The sequence below is a fragment of the Trichechus manatus genome, unplaced genomic scaffold (assembly GCF_000243295.1).
Source record: "Trichechus manatus latirostris isolate Lorelei unplaced genomic scaffold, TriManLat1.0 scaffold00190, whole genome shotgun sequence".
In the NCBI taxonomy this organism is placed as follows: domain Eukaryota; kingdom Metazoa; phylum Chordata; class Mammalia; order Sirenia; family Trichechidae; genus Trichechus; species Trichechus manatus.
In genome coordinates, this window is record NW_004444126.1 from 4,727,735 (window position 1) to 4,738,167 (window position 10,433).

The following is a 10,433-nucleotide window of genomic DNA, read 5'->3' on the forward strand; positions in this document are numbered from 1 at the left end:
TCTCCTGCTGGCTCCACCTCCGCCCCAGCCACCTGCTTTCATGGTCCACCTCCCCAGTGCCTCCTGGCTCCCTCTCCCTGCCACATGGCGGTTCCCAAAGGCTGATCGTGTAACAGAAAGAAATGTCCTCTCCTCACTCTGCAAGTAACAGAGCATGTTGGCAGGGATTCCAACCTTAATTCAGCAAACCTGCTCAGCATCTCATTTTAAATCCCCGTCCCCGTTAGTCCGTGTTACCTGCAATGGGCTTTTGGGCCTTTGTAAAGAAGGTGACTGGTGGTGTCAGCTCAGAAGCCCTCCCTGCCACTTCCACCGGGGACTCTCTGGGTCGCAGGAGACGGGCAACCTCAGGCCACTCAGCCTCGCAGGCCATCTTGTTGGTGAGGTCACTGAGCAGGAAATTTGAACACCCGCTGCAGGAACACTCAAGGTCCTCCAGCACCAGAGATGGTCTCAGGGGACCTCGTGGGGGGTTCACGCCCAGGGATGGTCCAGTGCCCTCCTCAGAGGCCACCAGTAGAAAAACATGCTCCTCACCCTCATAAAAGGTTATCCGGAGACCTTCGAGTTCCCTCACAAAGTCAGACTCTCTCTTACCTCGTCTCTGCTCACCGTGTGTCTTGCTCTATCTCGCTTTCTCTGTCACTCAGTTACTCTTTGTGTGTGTCTCCCTGTGGTCTTTATACGCCTGTTTCTCCTTCTTACTATGTCTCTGTGTTTCTCTATCTGTCCCTCTCTGATGCTGCCGGAAACAATATGTAAATGATGGGAGTGGCTTGGTTCCAATAAAACTTTATTAACAAACACAGGTGGTAGGCCAAATTTGGCCCATGGGCCATAGTTTGCCAACCCCTGCTCAAGACTGTTTGGTTCAAACAGGCTGGTCTACTTCGAAGCTCCAGCCAAAGCAGCCTTTCTCCCCCTTCACCCCTTGACTCTTGGCTCCAGCTGGCTGCCCAGGTGGTCCAAAGCTGGGTACAGCTCCTGGGGTCAGTGCTAATGTGACACCCCCCCCCCACACACACACACCCCTTCTACTGGCCCCCACAGCTCTTACAATAACATCCAAACTCCCCTGCCTGGACTACAAGGCCCAGCATACCTCAGCCTACCCACTTTGCTTACCTTTCTCCTGGCCTGGCCTCCTCACTACTGCTCCCCCTGCTTTTCTCAAATGCTGCAAGCTCCTTCCTGCCTCAGTGCCTTTGCTCATGCCATTCCCTCAGCCATTCCCCCAGACCTTCGCACAGCTGCTCTTCTTCTCACTCAGGTGTCAGTGCAAATGTCATCTCCTCAGAGAAGCCCACACTGACTGCCCAAGTCAACTGCCCCACACTCGGGCCCACCCCATATTCTTTCTCTCTCCCTTTGCTGTTTACTTACTGATCTCTGAATTCATCATATGTATCTCTGTGTTGTTCACTGTGTATCTCTCCCCTCTAGACAGTCAGCTCCAGGAGGGCAGGGACCCCCTGTCATGCTCACTGCTGTGTCCCCAGCGCCCAGTACAGTGCCTGGCACACAGCAGGAGCTCAGCTAACAGTGATGCATGGATAAGATCTCCCTTTTCTGGAATCTCTCTCATACACATGAGGACAGACATCCCTCACCTCTCATGCCCACATACCTCCATCCTTTCTGGAACAGCACCCCAGCAAAGATATCAAAAGCAAAAACACAAAGGAGAATGTCTTAAGTCCCGCATGTTGGGAGAAAGGGGGCAACAGAGGGGGCATGAAATAATAAAGCAGTAGCCTGTGAATCTTCACTGTTAGTATAATCCTCCCTCTGCTTCCTCTCTCGTAGCTTACCCTAAAAGCAGTTGTTCAGGCTGGCAGGAGAAGCAAATGCCTTTAACTCGGCAGCTGCCAGCCCACTGCCAGCCTGGCTCCAGTTAATTGCTTACCGGCTCACTATAAATAGGTGCTAGGCATTGCTCCCTAACAGTCTGAGAGCCTGACAACAGGGTTGGGGCTGAGAATGAGATTCCTGCAAATGGGCCTTCGGCCTCCGCCCTGTATAGGTGGCTCAGATGCCCTGTGAAGGACATTCCCCAGCCCCTGACTCTGGAGCATCCACCTGGGGGCATCTTGGCATAAAGGGCATCTTTAATTAATATTTACTATTTATATATCTGTCCCCCCACTAGACTGTACGCTCCATGGGAGCATGTGAGTTGGGAGGCTGCTTTCCTCACTTCTCAGTCTGCAGCTCCTAGACCAGTGCCTGGATCATAGCAGATGCTCAATAAATATTTGTGGTAGGAGAGCAGGCAGAGACAGAGAGAAGAGAGGAAGGGAGGGAGAGAAGGAGGAAAAGTTTCCTTCTAAGAACTAGCAGAAAAGAGTCTGTCCTGGCCCCTGCTGCCACTTGAAACTTCCTGAGATACAGCTCACACCAAGGCACTCCTCTGCTTGTAAATCTTCTATAACCAAACCCACTGCCTTCAAGTCGATTCCCACTCAGAGCAACCATACAGGACCAAGTAGAACTGCCTCAAATGCTGTCCAAGGCTGTAAACTGTTAAGGCTGCCAACTGCCACATCTTTCTCCTGCAGAGCGGCTCCTGATTTGGAACAGCTGACCTTTTGGTTAGCAGCTGGGAGCTTTAACCACTGCGCCACCAGGGATCCTTAAATCTTCTATAGTTCCCGGCTATCTGCTGGTACAAGTCCAAATGCTGCAGCCTGGCATTTGCAGCCCTGCACAAGCTGAGACAAATGGATATTTCCTGCCTCATCCCCTCACTCTCACACATCTAACCCCAAACCATGTTTCTGGGGTCTCAGTGAAGCTCACAGCTCCCTATCACTTCCCTCTGTAAACCCGGTCGCAAGCCCTCCCTTCAGATTCTGACACAGAGGGGTTGGAATCCTGGCTGCTCCAAGGACTGGCTGTGTGACCCTAAAGCAACCTGCTTAACTTCTCTGTGCCTCCAGTTCCTCATCTACCAAGTGAAGGGGACAATGACGCTCCCTCTTAGGGCAGTCGTGAGGGGTGAAGGAGGTAAGGCTTGGGAAGCACTTGGCACAGTGTCCACAGAGTAAACCCTCCCTTAAAAAAACAAAAAACAATTGCTGTCATGTTGATTTTGACTCATGGTGACCCCACGTGTGTCAGAGTAGAAATGCACTCCATAGGGTTTTCAATGGCTGTGACCCTCGGGAAGCAGACAGCCAGGCCTTTCTTCCGAGGTGCCTCTAGGTGGATTTGAACCACCAACCTTTCAGTTAGCAGACGAGCATTTAACTGTTTGCACCACTTAGGGGTTCTTCAAACCCTCCATAAATGGTAGGATCATTAATATTTCTACATGCCCCACTCTCTCTCTTCCTGCCCAAACTCATTTAATAGAGGAGAAAATGAGGCAGTCTAGGGAAGTGTGCCCCAAATGACACAGTAAGCAGCCAAGACCTCCACCATCCCCAATGTCCCTTTTGACCCCAGACATGCATACAAAATAATTTCAGAGAAGGGGGAACGAGTTGTTCAACACTATATGGCTCCCAGCAGACTTGCTAGAGAAGTGAAGGGCAGGGTGGGTAAGGGCCTGTAGTGTCAGGTTAGAGCAGGTTTCTCAGCTTCAACAGTACTGACCTTTTGGGCCAGAGAATTCTTTGTAGTGGGGACTGTCCTGTGCATTGCAAGATGTTTAACAGCATCCCTGACCTCTACCCACTGGATGACAGTAGCATCCTCCAATTGTGACAACCAAAAACGTCCAGACATTGCCAAAAACATCCACAGACATTGCCAAAAGACCCCCTTGGGGTGAGGCTTCCACATCTGGCAATACACTAAAAACAACAGTTGCTGTAGAGAGGATTCCAACTCATGGGACCTCATGTGTGTCAGAGGAGAACTGTGTGGATTTTCAGTGGCTGATTTTTTGGAGGTAGATCACCAGGCCTTTCTTCCAAGACAACTCTGGGTGGACTCGTACCTCTAACCTTTCTACTAGCAGCTAACCGTCTGCACATCCCAGGATTTCTAGCAATACACTGTTGTTTTTGTTGTTAGGTGCCCTCGAGTTGTGTCCGACTCATCCTATTACTGACCCATTGGCGTAAAGTCGATTCCGACTCATACCAACTCTACAGGACAGAGGAGAACTGCCCCATGGGATTCCCAAGGCTGTGATCTTTATGGAAGCAGACTGCCATATCTTTCTCCTGTGGAGCACCTGGTAGGTTTGAACCGCTGCTTTCAATTAGCAGCCGAGCACTTAACTGCAGCACCACCAAGGCTCCTTAGCAATACATACTTACACTAAACATTATTCATTGTTTATCTAAAGTTCAAATTTAACTGGATGACCTGGATTTATCTGGCAACCTCCATGTGGGAGACAGAAAATCGCCACCCCCCCATGTGTGAAGCAACACTGGTTTAGAGTAAAACCCAGGAGGACATGGGGTCCCAGCTGTGACATCAGTTGTTTCCCTCACCTTCCCCCAACCTTCTTAGCATGTCCCTCCTTCCCCCTACTCTTTCCTCCCACCCCAGCACCCAGGGGCAGGAGGCTCAGCACACCCAAGGGCCCAGTTCAGAAACTGTGCTGATTACTCCACAATTACAAGCCTCAGAGATAAAGACCGCTACCTCTCCTGGATCCACCCCATCTCCTTGTCTCTTCAAGGGTCTCTCCTCCCAGGCGCCCCCGTCTTAGGTTCCCCCTCCAATTAAGAGGTCTGCCAGGCCCCACCCTGAGGCAGGAAAACAAGGCAGTTAGTCATTTTGCTTCTGTTATCAACTGGCATCACGTGGCTGGCTCCTTTAATGGGAGTCGTCATGGCAACAGAAAGCCAGTCCCTGCTCAGCTCTCAGAACCAAAACAAAATTAAGGGTGGAGGGGAGGAGAAGAGAGAGGAAACACCAAGTGAGCAAGGAAGAAGTCAGGATGGAGCTGGCTGGATTGAACTGGAAGAAATCATCTGCAGGCCACCCTGCACCCAGCTTTTCCTCGGTGGCATTGGGGAGACAGAAAAAATCAGACGCCTGCCCTGGAGAAGCTCAGGCTAACCAAGTGGGTGTTTTCACATGTACCATCCTGCCAGATGAGTCATTTTCATCCCCATTAGGAATAAACTATATTCAGACACACGTGAAGGTAAAGACACTAGTCCAAGATCCTGCAATTTCAGCTCCTCCCACTTCTTTTCATATACCCCCCGCTATGTCCTCCTCACTCCTTTCCTCTTGATTTTAGGATATGACCAGGTGCTCAGGCTCCTCTGTATCTGGCAACCTTCTCCTTTCTTTTTGTGCTCCAGCCACATCCGTGTCCTTCATTTTCTCAGATTCACCAAGCCCACTCCCTCCAGCCACATAAATAAACAAACAAAAAAGAAAAGCAAACAAAGAAACAAAAGAAATCTGTTGACCTCAAGTTGATTTCAACTCACAGAGACGGAGACGCGTGTGTTAACACAGTAGAACTGCTCCATCAGGTCTTCTGGCCTGTAATCTTTACAGAAAGGAGCGCTGGTGGCACACACAGTTAAGTGTTCAGATGCAAACCCAAAGTTGTGGCAGTCTGAACCCACCCAGAGACTCTGCAGGAGAAACACCTGGTCATCTGCTCCTATAAAGATTACAGCCAAGAAAACCCTATGGGGCAGTTCTACTCTGTCACACTGGGTCGCTATAAGTCAAAATCAGGTCAATGGCACCTAGCCACAACAACCACCTTTACAGAAGCAGACTGTCGGGCCTTTCTGCCGCAGAGCAGCTGGATGGGTTTGAACTGCTGAGCTTTATCTTAGCAAAATGCTTGTACCCCCAGGGACCTTTTCCTCCAGCCACACAGACTTTGCATTTGTAGTTCCCAAGCCAGGAATGATTTTCCCTCCCTCTTTCCTTCCCCCAGACCTTCATATACAAGGCCTTTAGATATTCTTCAGCTACCTCCTTCAACATCACTTTCTGGGCCCCTGCACAGGGTCAGTTCTTCTGTGCCCTGTTCTCATGGCGCCAAGGGCCTCCCCCGCAGACATCTTTGCACTGTCAGTAATTATACATTTACTGCTTGGAGTATCTGTCAGCGTCTGCGTCCCATACTGCACTGGCAGCGCCAGGAGGGCAGGGACTGGGCCTGTCTTGTCTTCTGCTCTATCCACAGAGCCCAGCCCAGGGTCTGACACACAGACAGCCTTCACTAAATAAATGCATTGGGATTTGAACCCACTTCTGGCTGAGCTCAAAGCCCCTCCTTCACTCTACTTCAACAGTGCTGGGTCATACCCACTCCCGGGTCAGCCGTGGACAGAGCCGCCAGCTCCACACCCTCTGCTGTCCCCTTGGTGGCTGCAGTGGCTCGGGCTGAAGCTTGCAGCACTGCCTGCATTCTCTAGAGAAGCTGATGGTTAAGTCACCCCTTCCACAAAGAAGGTGCGGGGGGGACACCTCTGGGCAAGGCAGTGACAGGCAAGGATGTGCAGCTTCTTTGAACCCAGAGGGTGGGAGAAGGAAGACCTGACTGACTCCAAGATTTCTCCACTGGAGACGGGTCTCTGACATCAAGGAGAAATGCCCCCCAAATATGTTGGCACGGGAAGTAAAAGAGGGGGAGACCTGTTTGGGGGGCAAGAACTTGTTGCCACTCGAGTTGCCATGCACTCAGGGGACTGGAGACAGAAGACCAGAACCTGATCCCCCTCTCTGGTTCTGTGCCCTTGAACCATCACTTACCCTCTCTGAGCCGCCGATCTCTCATGTGTACAGTGGAAATTTCACCACCCACACATCCCGAGGTTGTGGCGAGAATCAACCCGGAACTGCATAGACATGGATGCCCCGCTGGATGTGTCTGTGGTTTGGGGGTTAAGAGCTTGGTTATGACTCAGACAGATCTGGGGGCGTAGATGTGGCTCTGCCCCTTACTGGCTAGCTGTGTGCTCTTGGGCAAGTCACTTTCTCCCTCTGTGCCTTGGTTTTCTTATCGGTAAAATGGGGATAACCCACCCCCTATCTGATAAGTTTCCTTGTGTGCACAGGATACAGCACGTAGCTGCTTCCGAGCAACTGGAAGCTCAGGTTACTCAAATGATTTGCCCAGGGAAATGCAGAATTTAGAAACAGTCAGCAACTTGCAGCTGTGAACCTGCCTTGTGATTGGAGAGCCTGGGTTAAACCCGCACTGGAGGCCCCTTGATGAGCCTTGCAAGGTCCTGGCCCTGCTCCCTCAGCACCAGGCAGGAGCTAGAAGGTTCCTCCTATTAGGAACTGGCCTCAGCCTCGAGCCAGGCAGAAAGCTCACAGTCTAAGCCCCAGGCCTGACCACACCCAGGGAGAGGATGTAGGCCCAGTCGTCTGGCCACAGGGCCAATGCGTCCCCCACAGACTGCCCAGTAACCCCGTCCAGACTGTTATGGACGGGACCTCGAAGGGCATCTGGACCAATGATTCCATCTGCACGTGGAGAAACTGAGTCCTGGAGAGAGGAAGGGACTTGAACTGGGCATAAAGGGAGCTGGCAGCAGAACTGGAACCAGGACCCCAAACCAGGGCCCTGATAAGAGGCCCGAAGCACTGCCCTCCCCAAAGGCCTTGCTGACATGCCTTTCTTCCTGCAGCCCTTTCCCCAGTTGAACCAACCAATTATTTCCTTATAGACAGAGACACTCTGGGTGAAAAATATATCTGGGGAGCATATATTTCATCTAGATCTAGTTGGAAGATGAATGAAGGCAGCAAGTTCTTCACCTAAAGGGTTTTGAGGGTCCACAGTGTCCCCACCCACCCAAAAATGGTCACCAAAGTGTTCTGGGTCTGTGGGTTTTGTTGGGAAGAGGGTCAAGACAGACCCTTTTCTTCAGGCCCCCAACAGGCCTGGACTGAGAACTTCTGGGCCTTTCTGAAGGATCCTATGCATCTTGATGTCTCCTTTTCAGAAATGCTACAATGCCTGTGAGCTGATTCTGTCCACAAAATGGGACACGCCACACACAGAGACACATACACACGCCCACGCTCCCTGAGGATGAGGGCACAGCAACAGGTCCCTGCCTCATGGCTGCCCTTGGTGCTACCGAGGAAGTGAGAGTGGCTGCCTGCCACCGCGCAGGACAGGGGCTTCCTCGGTGCTCAGCGCTGCTGCCAGATGCTGACACCCTCAACACATGCACACACACATATACACACACGTAGACAACCACCACAGAGACCAGGCCCGTCCCCAAGGTCCCCAGGCACTCAAGGCCTCAGGCTGAGGACTCATAAGGCACAGAGACGATACAGGTGTGGCGGGGATGGGGTCCTGGCTGAGGGGTGTGGGGCTACACGGGGAGGGCAACACACACACACGCAGCCACACACGTAGACACACTAGTCACAGCCTCACTTATTCACACACAGGCTCACACATCCCATGATACACACACATACTGATACACACACTCACTGACACGCAACACATACACGCTCACTGCCTCACTCATTCACACAGGCTCATACATTACACAGAAATATACACACAGATCCCTACTCACACAAACACAGAAACACACACACACAGTTACACATACACACGATCCACAGGAAGACGTTTCGGTATCTCCAGACAGATACACAGGCGTCTCAGCTACGTAAACTCACAGCCGCTTGTCCTCACCCACACAGGCGTGGGCACACACACACACTCCACGCTTCTAAATGCTTCCCCAGCCCCCCACCACTGTAAATTCTCCCCTTTCTGCTGGGTCTTGGGGAGGGTCACTGGCTATTAACCCTAAACTAGACTGGGCTGGGGAATGGTCCCAGGGAAGGTGGAGGGGCAGCTGAGCTCTAACTGATTACTCACCCTCCTGCCTGGAGGAGTAGGGGATCTGCTTGCCAGGGGAGCACAGGCTCATACCCTCAGGGGAGCAGCCTGTGGCTCAGGGACTCTCAGGGAGGGACTCCCCTGGCTCCTGTCCAAAAAACGACAGAGAATCTGGATGTGAGGGGAGAGAAGGTTTTATTTGCCAAAAGCAAACCTCCTCTTTCTTGAAGTCTGGTCCCACTTTCGCACCCCATCCAGCCTTCCCACTATCCCCACACCAACTCATGCCCTGCCCTACTAGCCCTCCAGGGACTTGTCACCTTAAAGGCCCCCCCCACTGATAGCCACCCACCTGCCTCTCCACAAGGGAGATCCTGCCCATACACAACCAGGAGTGCCCCCACCTTGAGGGCCTACAAGCTGCATCCCCTAGGCACAGAGGCTCTCCAAGCCTAGGCCCCCAGCCCCAAACCCACCCCCTATTCAGCCCATGGGAAGTAAATATCCACCGAAGTGAGCCCCACATCGGAGGCGGCTGTCCCCGCTGCCAGTGGCCACCCTTTCGACCCAGCGCCTTTCCCCAGGTGGCTGCGGTTGCCCCCTTGCCTGGGAGTCCAGACCCCCGCCCCCGCCCCCGCCAGCACCCACCTCCTTCTTGACGGTGCGCAGCAGCCTCTGCCGGGTGTCCGCCTCTGTGGAGCAGACGGAAGACGGCCCGTTAGTCGAGGGGAGGCGGCACGGGCTACCCTCCCGCCCCCAGCCCGCGCCCCTTACCCGCGGGGCCCGAAGCCATGGTTCCGCGCTGGGTTAGAGTCCAGGAGGTGGGGGAGGGGGAGCAGCGGCGGCGGCGACAGCGGCTTCTCCTCGCTGGGTGCTGCTGCTGCTGCTGCTGCAGCCACGGGGGGGGGGGCGTGGCCAGCGCTGAGTGAAGGCCGAGGGCGCTTAACGTCAGGCCCCGCCTGCTACCAGACCCCACCCCTCTGGAGAGCCAATGCACCTCCAGGAAGCAGGGACCGCCCTTGGGAGGATGCTCCAGGACAGGTGCACACCTGTCCTTGCTCTCACATGTCCAGCCTCATCATGTCCAGGAAACCTCCTCTCTGCATGCTTAACCCCCCTGTGTCCTACCACCCTTGCATGGAGCAGGGAAGGAAAGCATTATCTATTGAATCTCTGCGATGTGGTAGGCCTCGGGATAATGGTGCTGCTACTTTCCCTCTCCAAGCCTTAGTTTTCTCATCTTTAAAATGGGTATAATATGAATGTTGTCGTTGTTAGGTGCTGTCAAGTCGATTTCAACTCATAGCGATCCCATGTGACAGGGTAGAACTGCCTCATAGGGATTTCTAGGCTGTAATCTTGACAAGAGCAAATCACCAGGCCTTTCTCCTGCAGAGCGGCTGAGTGTGTTCCAACAGCCAACCTTTCAGGTATCAGCTTAGCGCCTTACTTTTGCACTACCAGGGTCCCTTATAATATGAAGATCTCATAGGAATGACTTGAGACTTCAATGAGATGTTGGATGTACGGCACTTAACATAGACCCAGGACGCAGAGGTTAACAATTGTCAATGGCACCTGCTCTATTATCATCATCATCCTCGTTATTAAGACTGAGAGTCCTCTATCTGAGTCAATTGGCATCAAAAAGCTTATTAAGAAAATGTTCTGC

General features: G+C 52.6%; 1 protein-coding gene across 1 annotated transcript in view; it reads right to left on the minus strand.

The window, feature by feature from the left end:
- Positions 1-9,447, minus strand: part of SGSM1 (small G protein signaling modulator 1) — a 94,276-nt gene extending 84,829 nt beyond the window's left edge. The window contains exon 1 of the mRNA XM_004387631.1: positions 9,410-9,447. The gene's annotated coding sequence lies outside the window, so the exon portion shown is untranslated. The remainder of the gene's footprint in view (positions 1-9,409) is intronic.
- Positions 9,448-10,433: the final 986 nt, after the last annotated feature.